Source organism: Salmo trutta, chromosome 28, assembly GCF_901001165.1.
Source record: "Salmo trutta chromosome 28, fSalTru1.1, whole genome shotgun sequence".
NCBI lineage: Eukaryota > Metazoa > Chordata > Actinopteri > Salmoniformes > Salmonidae > Salmo > Salmo trutta.
In genome coordinates this window covers 14,810,717-14,834,304 of record NC_042984.1, presented here as the reverse complement: position 1 = coordinate 14,834,304, position 23,588 = coordinate 14,810,717, and the positions used below count along the sequence as shown (strand labels likewise).

General features: G+C 41.7%; 1 protein-coding gene across 2 annotated transcripts in view; it reads left to right on the top strand.

Moving 5' to 3' along the window:
* Positions 1 to 328: 328 nt before the first annotated feature.
* Positions 329 to 23,588, top strand: part of LOC115165589 (proto-oncogene tyrosine-protein kinase Src) — a 38,863-nt gene continuing 15,603 nt past the window's right edge. The window contains exon 1 of one of the 2 annotated variants that reach the window (XM_029718794.1): positions 329 to 782. The gene's annotated coding sequence lies outside the window, so the exon portion shown is untranslated. The remainder of the gene's footprint in view (positions 783 to 23,588) is intronic. The other variant, XM_029718795.1, reaches the window with a different exon arrangement.

Genomic DNA, 23,588 nt, shown 5'->3' with positions numbered 1-23,588 from the left:
TAGTTTCTCCCTGTCTCTGACCCACACTCCAGTACAGTACAGTACAGTAGGTGGCAGTAATTCACCATAACTTTGGATGCCAACCACCGATAATCCCCACAGAAGAAGATGCACAACGTTTGTGGGAAGTGGGAGAGGTTGAAACTGGGCCGATGTAATTTTCTCATCGCAATAAATGTTTATGTTCCCAAAATTAGAATCTGTTACGAACACAGTGCACTAAGTTTTATACACTTGGTGCTTTGCCGAAGACCAAAACGTCATAAAATGTCGTCATAATATATGCACTAACTGTTTCGAATGGGAAGCATGTGGACGTCTTTACCCCATCCTCCCCTCCTTTTCACTGTCAATGTTTTGATCCTGAATTCTCTTTGCTTGTGTGATAGGCCTACTATCCGCAGCAGTGAACGCAGGAGCCTAGATATGTTTCTACCACAAAATCTAGTCATATCTATCCTTTGATTTCAAGGCAGTTGGCAAAGAGCTGGATACTCTTTCATAATTAGGGATTCAAATGATTGCTGCAATCAGACTAGTTCCGACTGCTGCCCTGATTCTCAGGCAATCCCCGTCTTGGTCTAGCCCGCCCCTCCGGTTGAATGGGATCCCTCCGCATCAGTTCGACCATCGATTCTCTGCTGTGAACGTCGTCTGAAATCGGTTATAATTTTGGGGTTTACTTCGATGACTGAGTCTGTGACATTTTGTCGTTACATTCGATGAACTATTGCCCATCTCGTAAATAAACAAGCAACGGCAATACACTGGTACTCGTCAGGGTAAGTGACTTGTTATTTTTGTATGTGATGAAACCAATGATTGAACATAAACAATGTATCCGGGCCGTCAAGTTGCATTGAAATCAAATACGTTCTGAACTCAACATTGCCGCAATGCTTCTAATAAAGCTGATGTGAAATAGCTCCCTGGATCAGGATGTTCGGGAAGGTCTTTCTAATCCAATAATTAATGTCTTAATGATAGTAGGCTAAGTGTTGCCTAACATTTTACATAGTTATTAAGTACCTAGTTTTATTATTGGGACAAAGCTATGGAACGCTATTGACCATCACATTATTGGCTCTTCAAGTAGCTACATTCATGCCAAGATATGTCAATCAGCAATACACTAGTCTGTGTGTGTGAGAGAGAAAGAGAGAGATATGTAATAAAGTGTAGCTATATAGGCCATAGAGCTCTCACTAGCTCTCTGCCGGTGGCTATAGCCTACTTCTAAACTATGGGCTGTGTCATATGCTCAGGATTAGTGTTCTCCTACTCAAGATGAGTCAACAAGCCAAATATTGACTCTTGATGAAGCGTAACATGTCTCATTTCAGTTTTTGAACATATATGTTTTTTACTTATTGAGAATGGCTATGACTAAGGACATAAAAAAACTGGTTTCAGTGTTGACAATTGGGAGTGGTATACAGTAATAGGATCACCTTGCCCCATGGCAATTGTATTTATTCAACACAGAGTTGCCATAATCCTAAAACACACACATACACACTATACAGTATACATTCACTTTGTTTCCACCCCCACTGAGTGTTATCTTGTACCTTTTGATCTATCTGAAGTCTAGATAATGTATGAACAAACAAAGCCAAAATCTCCACTGGAATTGTCTCTCCAGGAATTCACTCAGTTAATTTTAGAATCACAAAGAATTTGACATTTCCCAAGGAATTATATTTTTGTTTAGAATGTGCCATTGAATTGGCCAGTACATTGTAAACTGTGGATGATTAGATGAATTGAAGGACCCATCCTTAATTGAATATGAATTATGAACCACTCCGTTTCTGTAATGATGAGAATATGTATCTGTTTCTGCATTATTGAGGAATTCTGTTGTTCGGCAAGAGCATTCTGAAGCTATTAGTCTCTGTATAGGCTAGCCTATATCCCTTCCCAAAATCTGCTCCTCTGTCTCCAAAAATCTGACACGCAAACCAAACGTATGCTCCAAGGAGATTTAGTTCTAATGTCAAAAATCATACATGATGACGAGAAAAGCACTGCAGTGTTTTAGTCACACAATTTCAATTAAATGTGTTTATTTTGTACTAAAACAATGGGAGAATTCAATATGATTTTGCTGCATTCTTGGCAGCCATCCTCTCTCTCTCTGCAGGTCTTTTCAGATGGTCTGTCAGTCATAAGTGTTTTATCAACATGCCTAACTGAATCTTCCCTGGTTGATGTAGGCGCCATTGATAAAGGAAATGCCCCTTGGAATCCTTCGAAAGAATGTCCCTCAGTGAAACCTCTGGAACTTTGTTGGCTCCAATGAGATCACTGCAAAGTGGCAGAATGTCCTGTTAGTTGGTGGATTGACCCCTTTGTCCCCCTATATACTGAAGCATTCTTTTTGACAGAGTAGTACACTACACTGGGCCTGGCGGGAGTCAATGACTCGCTTGTTTCCAAAGCCAGGCGTCCAAGCCTTGAGAATGATCTGCCTATGCAACAATTGTGACTGGTTCTGTTAAAATGTATTTGTGCACTTAATGGAAAGGGCATTTCGAGGGGCCTTGTAGAGCCACTTGAGGAGTGACTATTACTATGAATAAAGTTTTGACCCTATATTGTTACCTTGAATTTGAGAGTTCACCTTATTTAGCTGTAGGAGGCAAACAAGGCAAATAAAATGAAAACAGAACAGGCTAGTTTGCTAGCAAATGTCATTTCAACCGAGTTGTCCTGGTTTCCTTCAGGTCAGACGAGGATTAATTAGCGTAAAGTTCTAACAACTTAATTGGCTATAATATTATGAGTAGGGGGGCTGGTTCTTGGGCCCGAGGAATAGGATTGTAGTGATGCGGGATGGTGAAAAGAAAAACCCAGACACAAGCGTAGACACGTGCTATGTTGTTGGTCCAAGTAGAACAGCACAACGTTCCCTGATGGCTTATTGAGGAGTTCTTAACAAACAAAACACTTATCTGATGCCAACAATGCCTAGAACATTCTCACTTCAATTTGGCCTTTGGATTTATAATTCAGTTACAGCACTCACTGCAGTTGTATTGGTACTTTGGCCGGCTGGCGCGAGGACTGCGACAGCCTCCCACTGAACTCATTGAATTTTTCATGTGGCAGACGTACACACCAAACTTATGTTGCTTTGTCTGGCCCAGTTTTAGTACTAATTAGTGCCCAGTGATTTTGAAGGGCAGCCATTTTAATGGTGAGGGGGAAATGCCACCTGTTCTCTTTCTCTGAAATGGGCTTTGTTTGGGGTAGGTAATCATAAATGGTGGAAGAGGACAACTTATTTTTCAAGAGAGCCCTGGCCACGTGAGTCCTAACCCATCTTCAGGGCGTGGACGTATGCATATAAAAGGGAACCAGACTTATGACCTGAAGTGTACAGTATTACCAAGTTTCACTTCCAGGTTACAGTCAGCTGAGCAGTGAACAGCCCGCAGGATGTCACATGAGTTACGTCAGAAGATTTACTTAAGGGTAACTCCATATGTAAAAGTCAAACCAATGTTAAATCGATATTGTTTAAGTGTTCAGCTTAGAAACCACTGTATATGACAATAAGCAGTCACTCACCCAGCCCTCTCTGCATGCAGCTATCTGATAGCAGTCACTCACCCAGCACTCTTTGCAAGATACAGTTGAAGTCGGAAGTTTACATACACTTATGTTGGAGTCATTAAACTCGTTTTCTACCACTCCACAATTGTATTTTTTGGCAAGTCGGTTAGGACATCTACTTTGTGCATGACACAAGTCATTTGTCCAACAATTGTTTACAGACAGATTATTTCACTTATAATTCACTGTATCACAATTCCAGTGAGTCAGAAGTTTACATACACTAAGTTCACTGTGCCTTTATTCCAGAAAAGGATGTCATGGCTAATTGACATCAATTGCGTCAATTGGAGGTGTACTTGTGGATGTATTTCAAGGCCTACCTTCAAACTCAGTGCCTCTTTGCTTGACATCATGGGAAAATCAAAAGAAATCAGCCAAGACTTCAGAAAACAAATTGTAGACCTCCACAAGTCTGGTTCATCCTTGGGAGCAATTTCCAAATGCCTGAAGGTACCACGTTCATCTGTACAAACAATAGTATGCAAGTATAAACACCATGGGACCACGCAGCCGTCATACCGCTCAGGAAGGAGACGCTTTCTGTCTCCTAGAGATGAACGTACTTTGGTGCGAAAACTGCAAATCAATCCCAGAACAACAGCAAAGGACCTTGTGAAGATGCTGGAGGAAACAGGTACAAAAGTATCTATATCCACAGTAAAACGAGTCCTATATCGACATAATCTGAAAGGCTGCTCAGCAAGGAAGAGCCACTGCTCCAAAACCGCCATAAAAAAGCTAGACTACAGATTGCAACTGCACGTGGGGACAAAGATTGTACTTTTTGGAGAAATGTCCTCTGGTCTGATGAAACAAAAATAGAACTGTTTGGCCATAATGACCATTGTTATGTTTGGAGGAAAAAGGGGGAGGCTTGCAAGCCAAAGAGCACCATCCCAACCGTGAAGCACGGTTGTGGCAGCATCATGTTGTGGGGGTGCTTTGCTGCAGGAGGGACTGGTGCACTTCACTAAATAGATGGCATCATGAGGTAGGAAAATTATGTGTATATATTGAAGCAACATCTCCAGACATCAGTCAGGAAGTTAAAGCTTGGTCGCAAATGGGTCTTCGAAATGGACAATGACCCCACGCATACTTCCAAAATTGTGGCAAAATGGCTTAAGTACAACAAAGTCAAGGTATTGGTGTGGCCATCACAAAGCCCTGACCTCAATCCTATTGAAAATTTGTGGGCAGAACTGAAAAAGCTTGTGCGAGCAAGGAGGCCTACAAACCTGACTCAGTTACACCAGCTCTGTCAGGAGGAATGTGCCAAAATTCACCCAACTTATTGTGGGAAGCTTGTGGAAGGCTACACAAAATGTTTGACCCAAGTTAAACAATTGAAAGGCAATGCTGCCAAATACTAATTGAGTGTATGTAAACTTCTGACCCTCTGGGAATGTGATGAAAGAAATGAAAACTGAAATAGAATGATTTATCTGCTATTATTCTGACATTTCACATTCTTAAAATAAAGTAGTGATCCTAACTGACCTAAAACAGGGAATGTTTACTAGGATTAAATGTCAGGAATTGTGAAAAACTGAGTTTAAATGTATTTGGCTAAGGTGTATGGAGACTTCTGACTTCAACTGTATCTGAAGCCCTATGGCTGGAGACATTTGAATGGAGTATCTGATTGTGGTTCATTGAGTGGAACAGAACAGAGGAGGGACTGTCCTCTCATTCCTCCCAGGGTTCCAGGCTTCCTTAAGCTAGTCACTTCCTGTTCTGGCCTAGCGTGCTCTGTGAACAGTGTGACCGGGCCCATACATCTAATCTCAATCCCTCCACTGTTGCTTGGGAGTAGAGACGGGAGGGTTATCAGTCGAAAGGTCTTGTTTGGATTTTCTTCTCACTCCCACCAGTTCTCTTGACAAGAAAAGGCTCCTTTTCATTCAGAGAGATGTCTCTCTGTGTCTATGCAGTCACAGCTGGGCCACTAAGTCAAGTTATATGACTGCATGACTGCTTGCTGATTGCTTCCTCAGGGCCAAGGCTGACTTGAAAAAGAGACTCCTATCTCAATGGGACCCGCCTGGTTAAATAAAGGATTAATGAACGTTGATATTCATACTCATCCTCTTTGAGATGCTGGACCAGCCTTGATCTTTGTTCCTCTCAGGGTCCCCTGCCTGAAAATCACTATATTGAAATGGGTTTTATGTAAATGTTGTATTGACAAAATGACCCCCTCAAGTTGGACTTGCTGGCCTTTTCCCTGCAGATGTAGTCTAATTGAAGGCACAACACACAGACTTTTTGTGTTTACTGATCTGAAGTACCATGTCATTATGAGTACAACAGGATGTAGGTAGATGACACAATCTCAGATTCTGTCATTTTCAAGGGAATGGAAACACAATTCTCATTTCTGGATTGAGAGTGTGTAGGAGGTCTAGGAATTTAATCAGCAATGCTTGAAGAGTAGCCTATTTTTTTATTTATTTTACTTTTATTTAACTAGGCAAGTCAGTTAAAACCTGTTGAGGAACGCCTAGTCAATATCCAATGGAACAGCGTGGCGCGAAATACAAAACCTCAAATGCAATAATTTATATTTTTCAAACATACGACTATTTTACACAATTTTAAAGATAAGAATCTCGTTAATCTAACCACATCGTCCGATTTCAAAAAGGCTTTACAGCGAAAGCAAAACATTAGATTATGTTAGGAGAGTACATAGACCAAAATAATCACACAGCCATTTTCCAAGCAAGCATATATGTCACAAAAATCCGAAACACAGCTAAATGAAGCACTAACTTTTGATCTTCCTCAGATGACACTCCTAGGACATTGTTATACAATACATGCATGTTTTGTTCAATCAAGTTCATATTTATATCCAAAAACAGCTTTTTACATTGGTGTGTGTGATGTTCAGAACATGCATTCCCACCAAACACTTCCGGTGAATTTACTAAATTACTCATCATAAACGTTGACAAAATACATAATTATTTTAAGAATTATAGATACAGAACTCCTTTATGCAATCGATATGTCAGATTTTAAAATAGCTTTTCGGCGAAAGCACATTTTTCAATATTCTGAGTACATAGCTCAGCCATCACGGCTAGCTATTTTGACACTCGCCAAGTTCGGGGCACACTAAACTCAGAATTAGTATTAGAAATATTGTATTACCTTTGCTGATCTTCGTCAGAATGCACTCCCAGGACTGCTACTTCCACAAGAAATGTTGTTTTTGTTCCAAATATTCCACAGTTATGTCCAAATACCTCCGTTTTGTTCATGCGTTCAGGTCACTATCCAAAGGGTAACGCGCGTGCGCATTTTGAGACAAAAATAATGTTCCATTACCGTACTTAGAAGCATGTCAAACGCTGTTTAAAATCAATTTTTATGGTATTTTTCTCGGAAAATAGCGATAATGTTCCAACTGGACAATGGTGTATTCATTCAAAGAAGAAAAGAAAAAACAGCGTTCTCGCGTGAACGCGCATATCCAATCCCTTTGTCACCAGGCAGACCACTGAGAAACTGAGCTACTATACTCTGCCCAGAGACAGAAGACGCCACAATCCGCTTTCTGAAGGCTTTAGAGAGCCAATGGAAACCTTAGAAAGTGCAACGTAACCCCACAGATACTGTAGTTTCGATAGAGAATCAAAAGAAGAACTACAAATTCTCAGACAGGCCACTTCCTGCTTGGATTTTTCTCAGGTTTTTGCCTGCCATAGGAGTTCTGTTATACTCACAGACACCATTCAAACAGTTTTAGAAACTTCAGAGTGTTTTATTTCCAAATCTACTAATGATATGCATATTCTCGTTTCTGGGCCAGAGTAGTAACCTGTTTAAATTGGGTACGTTTTTCATCCGGCCATGAAAATACTGCCCCCTAGCCCAGACAGGTTAACAGGTTATTAAGAACAAATTCTTATTTACAATGACGGCCATGGGCAGAACGACAGGTTTTTACCTTGTCAGCTCAGGGATTTGATCTAGCAACCTTTCGGTTACTGGCCCAATGTTCTAACCACTAGGCTACCTGCCGCCCCTATCCATCTTAAACTAAAAACCTTTTCCACTCCTCATAGTCCTCACATGGAGGTCAGGCAGGAGCAGTTTTCCTGAGCGGTGGCCATAGTCCCCCCTGATGCTTATCTGTGTGAGTGTGAGAGCCGCTCCATGGGGTCCTTTTCTTCCTCATCAGTCTTGTCGAGGGTGCAACAGCGTCTTTATTTCCTAAGGTGGCTGAAAAAATTCTGCATGCCGCCCTGGGTCCTCTCCAAATACTACCGCTACACCATCGAGAGCGTCACGGCCTGGTACGGGAATTGCTCCATCCACAACCGCAAGGTCCTCCACCCGCCAGCGGGTGGTGAAGACAGCCCAGTACATCACTGGTACCATGCTCCCACCCATCCAGGACATCTACTTGAAATGGTGCCTGAGGAAGGTATGCAGCATCATTAAGGACCCCACACACCCCAGCCTTGAGTTCTTCTCTCCCTTAACGTCGGGCAGACCACGCTTAAAAGTCACTCGTTTTGCCCATTCTAACATTCAAGCGAACAGTAACTGGATGCCTGTCTGCCTGCTTTATATAGCAAGCCACAGGCACGTGACTCACTGTGTGTAGGAGCAAACCATTTTTGTGTTGGTGTACCTAATAAACTGGCAACTGGATGTACATTCATACAGCTGCTACCAGACTTATATTATACTGCTCAATATATACACTTCTAAATATTGGACTATTAATTGTCTTATCTTGTATTATACTTAGGCTAAAATGTATTATTATATTTTACTGCCATTTATACTGAACAAAAATCTAAATGCAATATATTCAAAAGCTGTCCAGAACTTGCAAACTGCTATTTCTACTGTTCAACATACCTTGTGTCAATTGAAGCTTATCCTCAATACTGACAAAACTAAACTAATGGTGTTTTCTAAAGCAAGAAATATACCTCAACTTTTACCTATTATTACCTGTCAGGGCAATGAGATTGAGACTGTAACCTCATATAAATATCTTGGAATTTTAATTATGACTGCCTCTCTTTTTTAAATTGCATATTCAACAACTTACAAAAAAATTGAAGCTGAAATTGGGATTTTATTTTAGGAATAAGGCCTGTTTTTCTTTTGAAGCCAGAAGAAGGCTAGTACCAGCTACATTTATGCCTTTACTAGACTATGGGGATATTTTATATATGAATGCTTCCGCTCAGTGTTTGAGATCAATTGACACCCTTTACCATGGCACTTTGAGATTTATTATAAACTGCAAAACCCTTACGCACCTTGTATACCAGGCTTGGCTGGCTTTCTCTAGTCACTCGTAGGCTCAGTCACTGGTATACTTTTATTTACAAAGCCATTTTGGGTTTATTACCTTTTTATTTGGGCATTTTTATTGTTCAGAAATGTGGTGGGTACTCTCTTCGTTTGCTGGACTTTATCCTGCTAACTGTTCCAAATGTCCGAACTGAATTTGGTAAAAGGGCTTTTATGTACTCTGCGCCATCGTCTTGGAACGCCTTACAAAATACTTTTAAACTGGAAGAACTTGTCCCAATTGGTATTTTTAAATCACTGATGAATGATCTTGAGACTGATGCCCTGACCTGTCAGTATTTTAAATGTGCTGTTTTTGATTGTGTTATACTCTTGTGAATTCTATGGTTTTTACTAGATTACTTGTAGTTTTTCATGTTGTTTGTCTGTAATTTTTGTAATGACTTGGTGCTGCCTATCTTGGCCAGGATGCTCTTGAAAAAGAGCCCAATGAGCCCTTCCTGGTTAAATAAAGGTTAAATAAAATATGCAACAATTTAAAAGATTTTACAGAGTTACAGTTCATATCAGGCCCTGCAAATCAGAACAAGTTTTTCCCCACAAAGGGCTTTAATACAGACAGAAATACTCCTCAGCACCCCCCCCCTAACCCCCGAGGTGAAGATGCTGGATGTAGCGGTCCTGGACATACTGTAATATTTTCGTTGGAGGTGGCTTGTGGTAGAGACATTAACAATAAATTATCTGGCAATAGCTCTGGTGGACATTCATGCAAGTCAGGAAAGGGGGATACCTTGTCAGTTGTACACCTTTATGTATTCAACTCAAATGTGTCTTCGCATTTAACCCAAAACAGCATGCCAATTGCACGCTCCCTCAACTTGAGACATCTGTGGCATTGTGTTCTGTGACAACTGCACATTTTAAAGTGGCCTTTTATTGTCCCCAGCACAAGGTGCACCTGTGTAATGATCATGCTGTTTGATCAGATTATTGATATGCCACACCTGTCAGGTGGATGGATTATATTGCAAAGGAGAAATGCTCACTATCAGGGATGTAAACAAATTTGTGCACAACATTTGAGAGAAATAAGCATTTTTGTACGTATGAAATATTTCTGGGATCTTTTTATTTCAGTTCATGAGACCAAAACTTTACATGTTGCATTTATATTTTTGTTCCGTTTACTTTATCTTCATATTCTTATCTGTTATTGTATTTTCGAGAAGGAACCTGCAGGTAATCATTTCGTTGGATCATGCGTATCCTGTACATTCGACTAATAAAACTTGAAATTTGAGTTGTGTGAGCTGAGCAGCCACGCCCTGTGGACTGGAAGCTGTACAGCTACTGCTACAGCTGCATGTTCTGTCCTGTGAGGAGGGACCACATGCCTGGGGTGTATTCGTTAGTGCACACTGTAGCAAAACATTTTGCAATGAAAAACAACCAAGTGTTTCTTATTGAGTAAGACCAGGTAGTTCCTCCCTGTTTGTCTGTTTCCTTCCATTTAGTGCCGAATGAACACAACCCTGCTGTCCTCTAAGCAAAGGAAGTTTACCCTGGTCTTCACCTATGAATGGATGAAATCGGTTCATTGATGGGGCCCATCTCCCTAAAATCTGTTATGAAAATGCTAGCCTCAGCCGAGTACCCAACAACCGGATGTTCTGGTTTTCAGGGGAAATGAAAAGAGAGCCTGTGACACGACTTCCGCTTTTGGATGTTAACAAAGCCAACACTCTTAACTCCTCCTCCACATTTACTGGATTGGTGCAGAAGAGAACCTCCCCTGACAGTTTAAAAAAAATATATATTCTGGTAAAGACCAGTATGTAGGGGATCTAGTTTCAGGCCTTTCTTTTATCCCTGCTACGTTAGGTTGTGGAAATACTAACCAAGGCGTGGAGGAGACCTGTTATATTTTAATGATCATGCGTGACGATCACATTTGTTTCATGTAGGGAGGGCCTCAGCTGTTGTTTTATTGTCATCTTGTTTATCTACCACTGGCTCTGCTGGAGAAGCATTCCAATCTGTTACAAAGTGCTGAATCTATTGACAAACATTAGAAAAGTGTGGTTCAGCATCTACACCATCAAATGTAGCCATATTGGCTTCCCCCTCCCCCAAATATGTTCATTGTACAGGTCCCATTGGTGCAGTTACTGGCAAGAGAATAGGTCAGGGCTCTCCAACCATGTTCCTGGAGAGACTACCTTACCGTCCTGTAGGTTTTCACTCCAAACCTAATCTAGCACACCTGATTCTAATAATTAGACATGTATAGCTTAATCTTGGTGCAAATCTATAATGAATGTTTGTACTTTTGTAGAAAGGTCATTTATGTTTTTCTGACCTCTTCTATTCTGCTTAAGGATAGTTCTTGTCTCACTGAGGAAGTGCTCTTGGCAGCCTCAAAAAGGGAAAATATGAAGGAAACTTGTAATATTTCCAGACAAGTGACGAACCAAACACTGTCACCTGATTCAGTCGATTCTAAATCCAAACATCCACTAGCCTAAGGAAGTCTGTTGACGAGAACAACAATCAATCTTCTTTTGGTTTAGTACTGCTTATTGGTTTCAGGAATGGAAACTAACGTTTTTCCTACTCTAAGTTGTTGTGAAATGTCCCTGGCTGACGGTGCGGGATGTTAGGATGTTCTGTGATTGAATCAGTGGCCAGTGGCATCATGAACTTCTATCCACGTCCTGGGTGTAGGGTGCCTCTACCTGCTCTCAGAACATTCCTCGTATGGTGTGTGAGATGGAGTGGTGTCAGGACTTGTCTCATTCTTCACTCTGCATTCCACAGACATGACTGGGGCTCACACTGATATCACAAACCTGAGTGTACAGACACCTGAGAGTACACATACAGACATGCACATGCAGTGTTCCCCTAGGACATTTTCCAAAAGCAGTGGCAAAGTTAGTGTGTGTGTGTGTGTGTGTGTGGGGCATGGACAATGGGGCCATCTTCTTGGCCACAGAGACAAAATGGTGCTGTTTTAATGCACATGTTCTGCAATTCTACACATTTTGCCATGGGGCTCAGAGAAAATGTGCAGTTTTAAAGATAATTTCCTGCAATTCTACACATCAGTGACTCAAACATTATAACAAAATCAATGTGGGACCCATGCCATTCAATTTTTTGGATTTTTGATTCTCCCTGACTGCCTAGTTTTTATGTTGGTGGTTGAGAACTAACAAAGATGGTCTTATTTAAAAAATATATGCTCCATTACTTTTCCACATACAGTATATTGTATGTCTTATGGAGTGGTGGCAACGATTTAGCAGGGCAGCCCGCTACTGCTAAAGGAATATAGGGGAAACACTGACGTGTGTGTGTGTGTGTGTGTGTGCGTGCGTGCGTGCGTGCGTGCGCGCACAGACACACACACCAAACCTCTTCAATACACACACCTGCTTGTCTCATTCCTCATACCTGTAATGGAGACTCTAATATTTGGACTTGTGTTTACACACACATGATTATGTTTAGAGTTGCTGTGAACTGCCATTTTACATCCATATGGTTTCCTGCTGGGACCTCAGATTTCAGAGGTACATGGAGTTTTCTTAAATGGTAACAGTACTCGGCACTTCTGCCTAAATCAGACGTTAAACAATCAAAGCCCTGAGTTGGTGGATGCTAGCTGCTTAGAAGTTCCCTCTTTTTAAAATAAGATTAAAAAGAAGGGTCATTGACGGGCTAGGTTATACTTCAAAGCATCTCGGTGCTTTGTGTAAGTTTTTACACCGAGATTTTGACTGGTTCTCTTCTTTATTATCCTAGTTTCTGCCTCTGACATTTATGAGCTAGAGCGGTGTTTTTGCGACGAGGGCAGATCCCGAAGGGGCCGGGTCTTTTTTTTACAGAAACCTATGTAGAGTCAAAGTGTTTGGTTTGAGCTACAAACTATTCATCTATGAAAAGCTGAGACTCTCACAAACACGCACATGTAACATGTTTTGCTCTATGACGCTTACAAGCTACATGAGTCATTTGAAGGGAAGGGGATGTTCTACATACGTGTAGATCATAGGAAATCCCAGGACATAGTGTCTATAATACTGTAATAAGCTCACATAGTTGCTGTCACAAACCCCACACAGTTGGATAATTGGATATTAATTTCCCACTGAGAGAACAATTTATGTTTCTTACAGCATTCATATAAATGCACTTTTATCATATTTTTGCTTTGGCTGACCTAATTGTTTTAATTGACATTTGCCAATGAAACTCATGAATGCAACTTTATGTCAAATTGTTTTGTATTCTATTTGTAGCCTTGGTTGTCCTGAAAGGAAAACGGTAAAACACTTCATTGTGAGGCTGGATCAATAAAAGTCAGATAAATGAAAATCCTATTTTTGTGGGGATTTCAGGACTGATGGGGTTAAGAGGATCTGTGTGTTTTCCCAATACTTAGTGTTGTTTAGTTCAATAACATTTTGGAAGCTGGGAAAGTTTTTTTTTTTTTTTTTGTGTGTGTCACATGCCATAGGTTGTGGAAGGAATTGTATTTTATTTCCATTTGGAAATCTCCTGAAAGGATTGGAGAGGGAGAGAGAAAGAATGGGAGAAAGCTAAACCCTTAGAGGATTCTATTTTTCTTCTGTCTCTCTTGCTCTCTATCTACTTGTCCCTCAAACATATGACCATATTTAGATGAAGGGAAGAGCTGGGAAGGGGATTTGATCGTTTGGGGGTAATGGCAGAAGAACATAGGGTACCCAAACATTACACAGACTTCCATTAAGGCTTCCAAGATTCAAGTGTGAAGCTATGGCAAAGCAGATTTAAACAATAAATCAACCATTGTATTGTTAGTCTAAATATACCATAGTGGAACAATATGGAGCTTCTTATGGTCTCTATAGACCATAATACACACGCGAAGGTCACTGCAGTGCAGTCCCATTGCTGAGGCCCAGGTGCTTAAAGAGACAGTTCAGTTATAGATTTCGATGAACCATCCCTGTAAGATCCTTTACTTTCAGGCAGGAGAAAGTGACTTAGGCTTCGGTTGCTTGCTTCAGTCTCTATATTTATCTGAAGATATATGGCCAAGATAGCAGCCGTGAATCGTGAGGCCAGGCAACCGAACACGCTTTTGTATTAACACGGTTTCACAAGATAACTGGAACCTAACCAACTGCTCTTTATAAGTGTCATTTCTCACATATAGGAATGGCACAACTGCTCTTATAACGGCTACTTCGAAGCTGTCCTTTTACACAACAAGATGAACTGCTGTCACACCTGCCCAGTGACTTCCTTACTGTTAAACAGTAGCCTCTGCAAACTGTAATCTATTTTTAAGGCTTCACTGCTGCTCTGAAGCTGTCCACATAAGTTGTTTTTGTTTGCTACCTTTTTATTAGTTCAGCAGTGATTATCACTTTTGCACCCTCGGATTTATCTCTTTCATAGTCTAAACGGTGTACGCATCATCAGAAAGAGTTATATGTAGCAAATCCACATCCCGAACTTGTGTAATCTAACCAAGTTGAAGCTGATGAAAGGATCTTATTTCTCCATGTCTGTCTCTTAAGAGCCTCTTATAAGCCACTAGGTATGGTACAGCACAGTCGGGGATGGGATAGGTTTAGGCCTATGGCTCAGTCAGTCAAAGTTGCGTGGGAAACGGTGCTGTTTAACATGTGATTTGACATGCCCACAGAGGTCTAATCTGTGGATGATTCACACACACAGCTGATGTTGGACTTGTTTGTGATTCAGATCAGATGGGCCAGGCTGGGCTGGGAGGCTCACTGCAGGGATGAAGTGAGACTGGTGTTCTGCACTCTGCTAGCTCTGCTCTGCTCTCGTCTTGCCACACTCTCATGTTGTCACAGAATAGATGTAATTGTCCTCTACTGACTTTGCTATGTCTCTGAATCATGGTTGCAGGGAGTGTGATAGAAGTTGCTTTTCTCTGCTCTCGCTAGACTCTCATTTTGTCACATGATACTTTGTGATTAAATATTTGATGTGTCCTATATAGAGGTCGACCGATTTATGATTTTTCAACGTCGATACCGATTATTGGAGGACCAAAAAAGCAGTTGCCAATTTTTTATTTTATTTGTTGTAATTGTCATTATTATATATATATATATCGGCCAATTAATCGGCATCGGCTTTTTTGATCCTCCAATAATCGGTATTGGCGTTGAAAAATCATAATCGGTCGACCTCTAATATATATATATATATATATATATACTCCACACAGTTGGACACTCTCTTTTTTATATATATATATATATACATACACACACACACATTTGTAATAATGACAATTACAACAATACTGAATGAACACTTTTTATTTTAACTTAATATAATACATTATAAAAATCTATTTAGTCTCAAATAAATAATGAAACATGTTCAATTTGGTTTAAATAATGCAAAACAAAGTGTTGGAGAAGAAAGTAAAAGTGCAATATGTGCCATGTAAAAAAGCTAACGTTTAAGTTCCTTGCTCAGAACATGAGAACATATGAAAGCTGGTGGTTCCTTTTAACATGAGTCTTCAATATTCCCAGTTAAGAAGTTTTAGGTTCTAGTAATTATAGGACTCTTTCTCTCTATACCATTTATATTTCATATACCTTTGACTATTGGATGTTCTTATAGGCACTTTAGTATTGCCAGCCTAATCTCGGGAGTTGATAGGCTTGAAGTCATAAACAGCGCTGTGCTTCAAGCATTGCAAAGAGCTTGCTGCTGCCTACCACCGCTCAGTCAGTCAGCTTTATCAAATATCAGACTTAATTTTAATACAATAAAACACACTGAAATACGAGCCTTAGGTCATTAATATGGTCAAACACAGAAATACGAGCCTTAGGTCATTAATATGGTCAAATCCGGAAACTATCATTTCGTTATTCTTTCAGTGAAATACGGAACCGTTCCGTATTTTATCGAACGGGTGGCATCCCTAAGTCTAAATATTGCTGTTACATTGCACAGCCTTCAATGTTATGTCATAATTATGTCAAATTCTGGCAAATTAATTACGGTCTTTAGGAAGAAATGGTCTTCACACAGTTCGCAACGAGCAAGGTGGCCCAAACTGCTGCATATACCCTGACTCTCTGCTTGCACAAAACGCAAGTGAAGTGACACAATTTCCCTAGTTAATATTGCCTGCTAACATGAATTTCATTTAACTGAATATGCACGTTTAAAAAAATATACTTGTGTATTGATTTTAAGAAAGGCATTGATGTTAATGGTTAGGTTCATTGGTGCAACGATTGTGCTTTTTTTGCGAATGCGCTTGTTAAATCATCACCCATTTTGTGAAGTAGCCTGTGATTCGATGTTCTAGTCTTTAATTTCTATGTTGGTGTGAGTATGGTTCCCAATTGGAGGCAGCTGATGATCGTTGCCTCATACTTAGTGTGGTCTTTTTCCCACCTGCATTGTGGGATATTGTTTTGTTTAGCGCTATGTGCGCTACGAACGGCACGTTCGTTTATTTATTTGCTGCTTTGAAGTTTCATTAAAATAAATATGTGGAACTCTGCCTTGGTCCACTCATTATAACGAACGTGACAGACAAGCTAGTTAAACTAGTAATATCATCAACCATGTGTAGTTTACTAGTGATTATGTTAAGATTGATTGATTGTTTTTTATAAGATAAGTTTAATGCTAGCTAGCAACTTACCTTGGCTCCTTGCTGCACTCGCGTAACAGGTGGTCAGCTTGCCACATAGTCTCCTCGTGGAGTGCAATGTAATCGGCCATAATTGGCATCCAAAAATGCCGATTACCGATTGTTATGGAAACTTGAAATCTGCCCTAATTAATCGGCCACGCTGATTAATCGGTCAACCTCTAGTCCTATAATGAGTAACTTGACTGAGTAATCTGTCTGTGCCCTTGAGCAAGGCACTTAACCCTAAATGCTCCTGTAAATCGCTCTGCATAAGAGTGTCTGCTGAATGACTAAAATAAAAAAGTTAATGATTAAAGAAAGCATAAGTAGGGAAAGATGAAAATGGTGAGAAATATCTAACCTTTTTGTTGCTTGATGTGAAGTTAACTTTGGGACTTCAACATTCTCTTCTGTTTTGGTTCATTCAGCACTTCCTCCCTCCGTGACGCTCCTCCCTCCACGACGCTCCTCCCTCCACGACGCTCCTCCCTCCCTCCACGACGCTCCTCCCTCCCTCCACGACGTCACAGGAACTGTCCTCTAAACGAATCCCCTCCTAATACAAAATGGCCTAGATATTTTCGAGTTGAGCCTCAATTCCAAAATGATTTCATATGTGTTGCAGTGAGATTAGGCACCGGGCATAACTGGCCTTTAGAAAAACCATGGACCTGGGAACCCTGCCAGACCAGTGGCTCGTTTGTTGATTTTCAAGTCGTAAATATGTAACCTGCCTGTGGAGGGAGAGGGTTTTAAGCCCAACCAGCCTCAGCCTTTTTTGAGGGCAGTGTGACTTTTTTATGGTAACACTGACTGGATGTTTTGTTTTGAAAACGGTTAGTGATATGAACTTAGATTGGGTAAAGCAGAAGTATCAGTGCTGCTGACACACACACACACACACACACACACACACACACACACACACACACACACACACTTGAACAGTGGAAGGGATCAGGACTCACAGGCTCTGATCCTATTAAGAACCACAGTACAGTAGTCTCCTAAGAGTGAAAATGAAAAAAGGATAAAGGCTGTGTTTTTCTCTTTATCTGAGAAGCTTGCTACCGTTTTCTGCACGTTTCTCTGACAAATAAGTGTGAGCGTACAAGTGCATCAGAGCCGTTGCTTGTGGAATGCGAGGAATCACCTCCATGGCAACGGCTGGTGTGTTCTGTGTGGAGAGGTAAATATTGGCTCCATTCACTCCCCATCCTGACCGGGTGTCTCTCAGTGATTGGAGAGCAGAGGAGGGTCTCTTTCTGGGCTGACAGCCCTGTTGTCCTCAGGTCAACACTCACTTGCAGCCACTGTCCTCCTCTCCCTGTGGGTGGATGTTTACCTTTGGCCCTTCCAAACATGGGAGAGCTATTTGGCTTTAAGTGTTCCTGGTTTGACTTGATACACACATATCACATGAAAAGAGTTTGAACACAACAAGCTTGAGCGTTTTAAATGGTGTGTGTGTGGATGGACTTCATTGAAACTACACAGAAATAATTAGCCTATTAATGGCTTACTGAATAGGACGCGTGCATAGTGGAGGTAGGCTAGGTCCTGTTACCGAGGTGTAGGTTGGCTGAATCGAATAGAAGGATGTGTAAACACTGCGTGACATTTAACCATTTCAAGTAAAATAAAAATTGTTACATGCTTCGTAGACTAACAGTGCAATGCTTACTTACGAGCCCTTCCCAACAATGCAAAGAGGGTAACATTTTTTTAGAAATAGTAGAAAAATCTTCTTGTTTGTGGGGAAAATAATGAAAAACCCACATTCTGTAACTGAACTTTAAGGGCTATGAACGAGAGCAGCTCTCTGTCTGAGCAGGATAAGCATGACTTAAGTTACTTAATGAATTCTCTGACTGAGTCCAAGCTCTGTGGAGTCTGTAGGGGAGATTTACTGTCGGGTGCCTGCCCGTATTTAGCACACTGCAGCAGATGGATTTGTCTAGGCAGGATGAGATATGTGCTCGGCTGCAGTAGCTGCCTGCAGTGAGTATTCAGGCCCCCTGACTTTTTTCCACATTTTGTTAGGTTATTCTAAAATTGATTAAATTGTTATTTTTCCTCATCAATCTACACACAATGCCTCATAATGACAAATCAAAAACAGGTTTTGAGAAATGTTTAATACTTAATAAAAAAATATAAATCACATTTACATAAGTATTCAGACCCTTTAGTCAGTGCTTTGTTGAAGCACCTTTGGCAGCGATTACAGCCTCGTCTTCTTCGGTATAACGCTACAAGCTTGGCACACCTGTATTTGGTGAGTTTCTCACATTCTTCCCTGCAGATCCTCTCAAGCTCTGTCAGGTTGGATGGGGAGTGTTGCTGCACAGCTATTTTCGGGTCTCTCCAGAGATGTTCGATCGGGGTCAAGTCCGGGCTCTGACTGGGCCACTCAAGGACATTCAGAGACTTGTCCCGAAGTCACTCCAGCGATGTCTTGGCTGTGTGCTCTGGAGCAGGTTTTCATCAAGGATTTCTCTGTACTTTGCTCTGTTCATCTTTGCATCAATCCTGACTAGTCTCCCAGTCCCTGCCACTGAAAAACCATGCTTCACTGTAGGGATGGTGCCAGGTTTCCTCCAGATGTGATGCTTGGCATTCAGGCCAAAGAGTTGAGACTTGGTTTCATCAGACCACAGAATCTTGTTTCTCATAGTCTGAGAGCCTTTAGGTGCCATTTGGCAAACTCCAAGTGGGCTGTCATGTGCCTTTTTACTGAGGAGTGGCTTCCGTCTGGCCACTATATCATAAAGGCCTGGTTGGTGGAGTGCTGCAGAGATGAAAGGTTATCCTAGCACCACAGAAGAACTCTAGAGCTCTGTCAGAGTGACCATTGGGTTCTTGGTCACCTCCCTGACCAAGGCCCTTCTCCCCTGATTGCTCAGTTTGGCTGGACGGCCAGCTCTGTAAAGAGTCTTGGTGGTTCCAAACTTCTTCCATTTAAGAATGATGGAGGCCACTGTGTTCTTGAGGACCTTCAATGCTGCAGAAATGTTTTGGTACCCTTCCCCAGATCTGTGCCTCGACACAATCCTGTCTCGGACAATTCCTTCGAACTCATTGCTTGGTTTTTGCTCTGACATGCACTGTCAACTGTGGGACCTTATATAGACAGGTGTGTGCCTTTCCAGATCATCATGTCCAGTCAATTAAAACATCTCAAGGATGATCAATGGAAACGGGATGCACCTCAGCTCACTTTTGGGTCTCATAGCAAAATGTACTTATGTAATTAAGGTATTTCTGTTCTTTATGTTTAGTTAATACATTGGCAAAAAAAAAAATCTGTTTTTACTTTGTCATTATGGGGTATTGTGTGTAGATTGGTGAGTTTATTTATTTAATCCATTTTAGAATAAGACTGAAAAGTAACAAAATGTAGGAAAAGTCAAGGGGTCTGAATCCAGTCCTTTAACATGTATTGTAACCAATGTTGTTCAGTTACATCTAGTCCTGACTCCCCAGATGGAATGTCATCACGGCATATCCAAATGCAATTACGGAATTGATGTTGATAATCTGGGGAGAACAAGCGGCTGGATTAGGACTGCGATCGGTGGGCAGTGACGCAGGGAGGGCCAAGGCCAAAGCCTCCCACTTTTCCTGCTTTCCCTGGAGTAATTACATAGAGAGCATTAAGATGAAGGAATACTTCTAAGGCCTGATTGAGGGCTGGGTCTGAAAACATCAAATCCTTGTTTCCTCTGTCCTTGTTTTCAATTCCTCTCAAAGTGCTTTGGAGGAGGTCAAAGGTCCCTCCCTCGGACCTCATCCAATTAACTTTGAGCATGCAATGGAGGAAACAAGGACTGGAGAAAGCAAGGATTTTATGGTTAGTAAACTTTTCTGACACAGCCCCACTGGGGTGTTCTACGATGCTAGCTAGATTTACTTCGGATTCTATAAAGCTAGCCAGCTTCAGTTAGCTTCACATTCCTTCTCCGGCTTCATCCATGTTATGAAGGTGGATATTGATCATCCAGCTGCCGTTACATCCAGTCAGGCTTGTAACTGCACTTGCATGTCACACGTGGATAAGCCCAGCGAGTCAAATGCTGAACTCTTCATTGATCCAATGCTGAGGAAATTACCTTGATAACAGCATTTTCAGCTGTTAAATGCAACATCAAAGCACGTGAATGCATCCAACTGGTATTTATGACTTCACAAGTGGTAAATTCCCACCTTCCACTTGGTTACGAATGCAGCATTATCCCCGAGTTACCCTGCCCCGGAGCAGGTTAGTTCTGAGGGATTCGTTGCCACTTTCGTGTCAACTGTTATCCCGATTTGGGTTGAACTCAGAGGAGTTAGTGAGCTAACTCTATCTCGTGTCATAGTACACCCCTCAACTTTAATGCGGCCTAGTCTTTGTTCACTTGATGCCCTCCCTCTACGTTTACGTCATTTAGCAGACGCTCTTATCCAGAGCGACTTACAGGCGAAATTAGGATTAAGTGCCTTGCTCAAGGGCACATCGGCATATTTTTCACCTGGTCTCCTCGGGGATTCAAACCAGAAACCTTTTGGTTACTGGCCCAACACTCTTAACCGCTAGTCTACCTGCTCCCACTCAACTCTTCTTCTCTAGAAGTTGATGTGTACCTTCCGCCTAAATAAGAACATTGAGCAAGGACATGAAACCTAACCCTCAGGGATATTTTACCTAGGATCTGATTGGTCGATTCTTGATCTACAGTACCTCAGTTTTTGATATGTTTTTCTCTGAATTTCATTCTTTAGCATCCCTGTTGAGTATACCTGTGGCTCAGACTTGTCTCCAGCTGATAACGATGGTAGTAGCCTGGGATGCAGGTCACATGTTATGTAACAGGACAGAGTCATTCTGTATGTTGATTTGTTGTCTAGAACCTGTGTGGTTAGATGTACTATAAGTTGCACACCAAGAGAAGGAAGAAGCACATCTAGAGTACATGTTTGTTTCCTGGCCTGATCCTAAAAGCCTCAGTACAGACTGCAGAGCTGTCCAGGGCTCCGATGCATACAGCATATTAAAACAATGTTTGATGTCTGACTCATGCAAATGCAATATAAATGTGATGGCCACCTCGCCAACCTGTTGTTCTGTCACAGGTGTGATGGGAGGACTCACTACGGAAGGAGGTTAGTGGATAGGATGGCGCTTTAATGTCAAACCTTACCACTGATGTCAGACTGACTGTCACAGCAAGGCCACAATGACAGCTTTTTTTGGGGGGGGGGACTCTCTTTGAAGTTCTGTCTCTATTTTCCCACAGGTGATTCTCCTTTCACTGCAATGAGAGTGCAATACTACGTAAATATTGGCTTAAACATTTCCACTGTGAACACCCTATCATCATCATTTTAGTTGGCTATAGGGTTTCAATCTTAGCCTGAACAAATAGAATCAAGCCTGTATGCTGTTTTATTACTTTCATAATATAAGAATGTGCCATATGCTATTTTCTCCAATGCGACTTACAAATGTGCATACAAATTCATTTGGGTGGCCCCAGCGAGAATCAAACCCACAACCCTGGCGTTACACAGGAGCAATATTCATGAGTAAATGAAGACTGCTTGATGATCAAAAAGGGGATTCACGTTTACTTTACAGAAACATTAACTGAATTCATCAGGGAAATGTTATGAATGTGTTATTGAATTAATAGGAAATGTTCAGACAAAGAAGCGATTTAATGCACAGTCTTAAATAGATGAATGACACAATAGCCTTTGAATTGTCTCAGTTTCACTTTCTTATTCAGAGATTAACATTGTTATCCTATCAGAAGAAACATAAAAATGAGAGTGGGGGGGAAAAAAAACGGAATATACAAAAGACAACCCGGCAGCTAAATTAAAAGATGATTCCCCCGTTCAGCCAAAGCCCATGAGACTTGAAGGATTTTGTATCCGTTGCTGGTTTCTTGTGCATAATTAAGCAAATCCATCATCCCCCCCCCATGCCTTGTTGCCAGAGGGATTTTGCTGGGTTTATTTCTGCCTTGTAGTGGGTAGAGCAGGTGCTGAGTGCTTAGTTACCTCAGGCTTATTAGACCCAATAAGGCACAGACTAGACCTCACTGGTTTATCATCACAGAAAGGCAGAATCTGGGTGGTATAGTTCTCGCTCTCTCTCGCCCTTTGTTGTATCTCTGTCTCTCTCTGTCTGTCTCGCTGCCTCGCTCGCTCTCTCTCTCTCTCTCTCGCTGTGTCTCTCTCTCTCGCTGTGTCTCTCTCTCACGCTCTCTCTCTGTGTGTTTCTGTCTCTCGCTCTGTCTCTCTCGCAGTCTCTCGCTCTGTGTATGTCTCGCTATCTCTCTCTCTCGCAGTCTCTCTGCCTTTTTTTCCCTTTTCCCGCCCAAACATGGAGGTCGCTTCATGACTTTAATGATCCATTTCCATAATTTCCGGTGGCTGTCATCTGTGGAGAGGCGGTGTGTGAAGAGAAGATTTTGGTCGATCTCAGTCCATAGCAAGCACAGTGTCTTGCGCATGAGCACGGTGCAGCCTGACTCAAACCATACAGTAGGGCCGAGCCAGCACAGTGCAGCCTGACTCAAACCATACAGTAGGGCCGAGCCAGCACAGTGCAGCCTGACTCAAACCATACAGTAGGGCCGAGCCAGCACAGTGCAGCCTGACTCAAACCATACAGTAGGGCCGAGCCAGCACAGTGCAGCCTGACTCAAACCATACAGTAGGGCCGAGCCAGCACAGTGCAGCCTGACTCAAACCATACAGTAGGGCCGAGCCAGCACAGTGCAGCCTGACTCAAACCATACAGTAGGGCCGAGCCAGCACAGTGCAGCCTGACTCAAACCATACAGTAGGGCCGAGCCAGCACAGTGCAGCCTGACTCAAACCATACAGTAGGGCCGAGCCAGCACAGTGCAGCCTGACTCAAACCATACAGTAGGGTGTGAATTAGGCATATTGTGTTTGATTGCAGGGTTTGCTGTGAGTGTGAGCT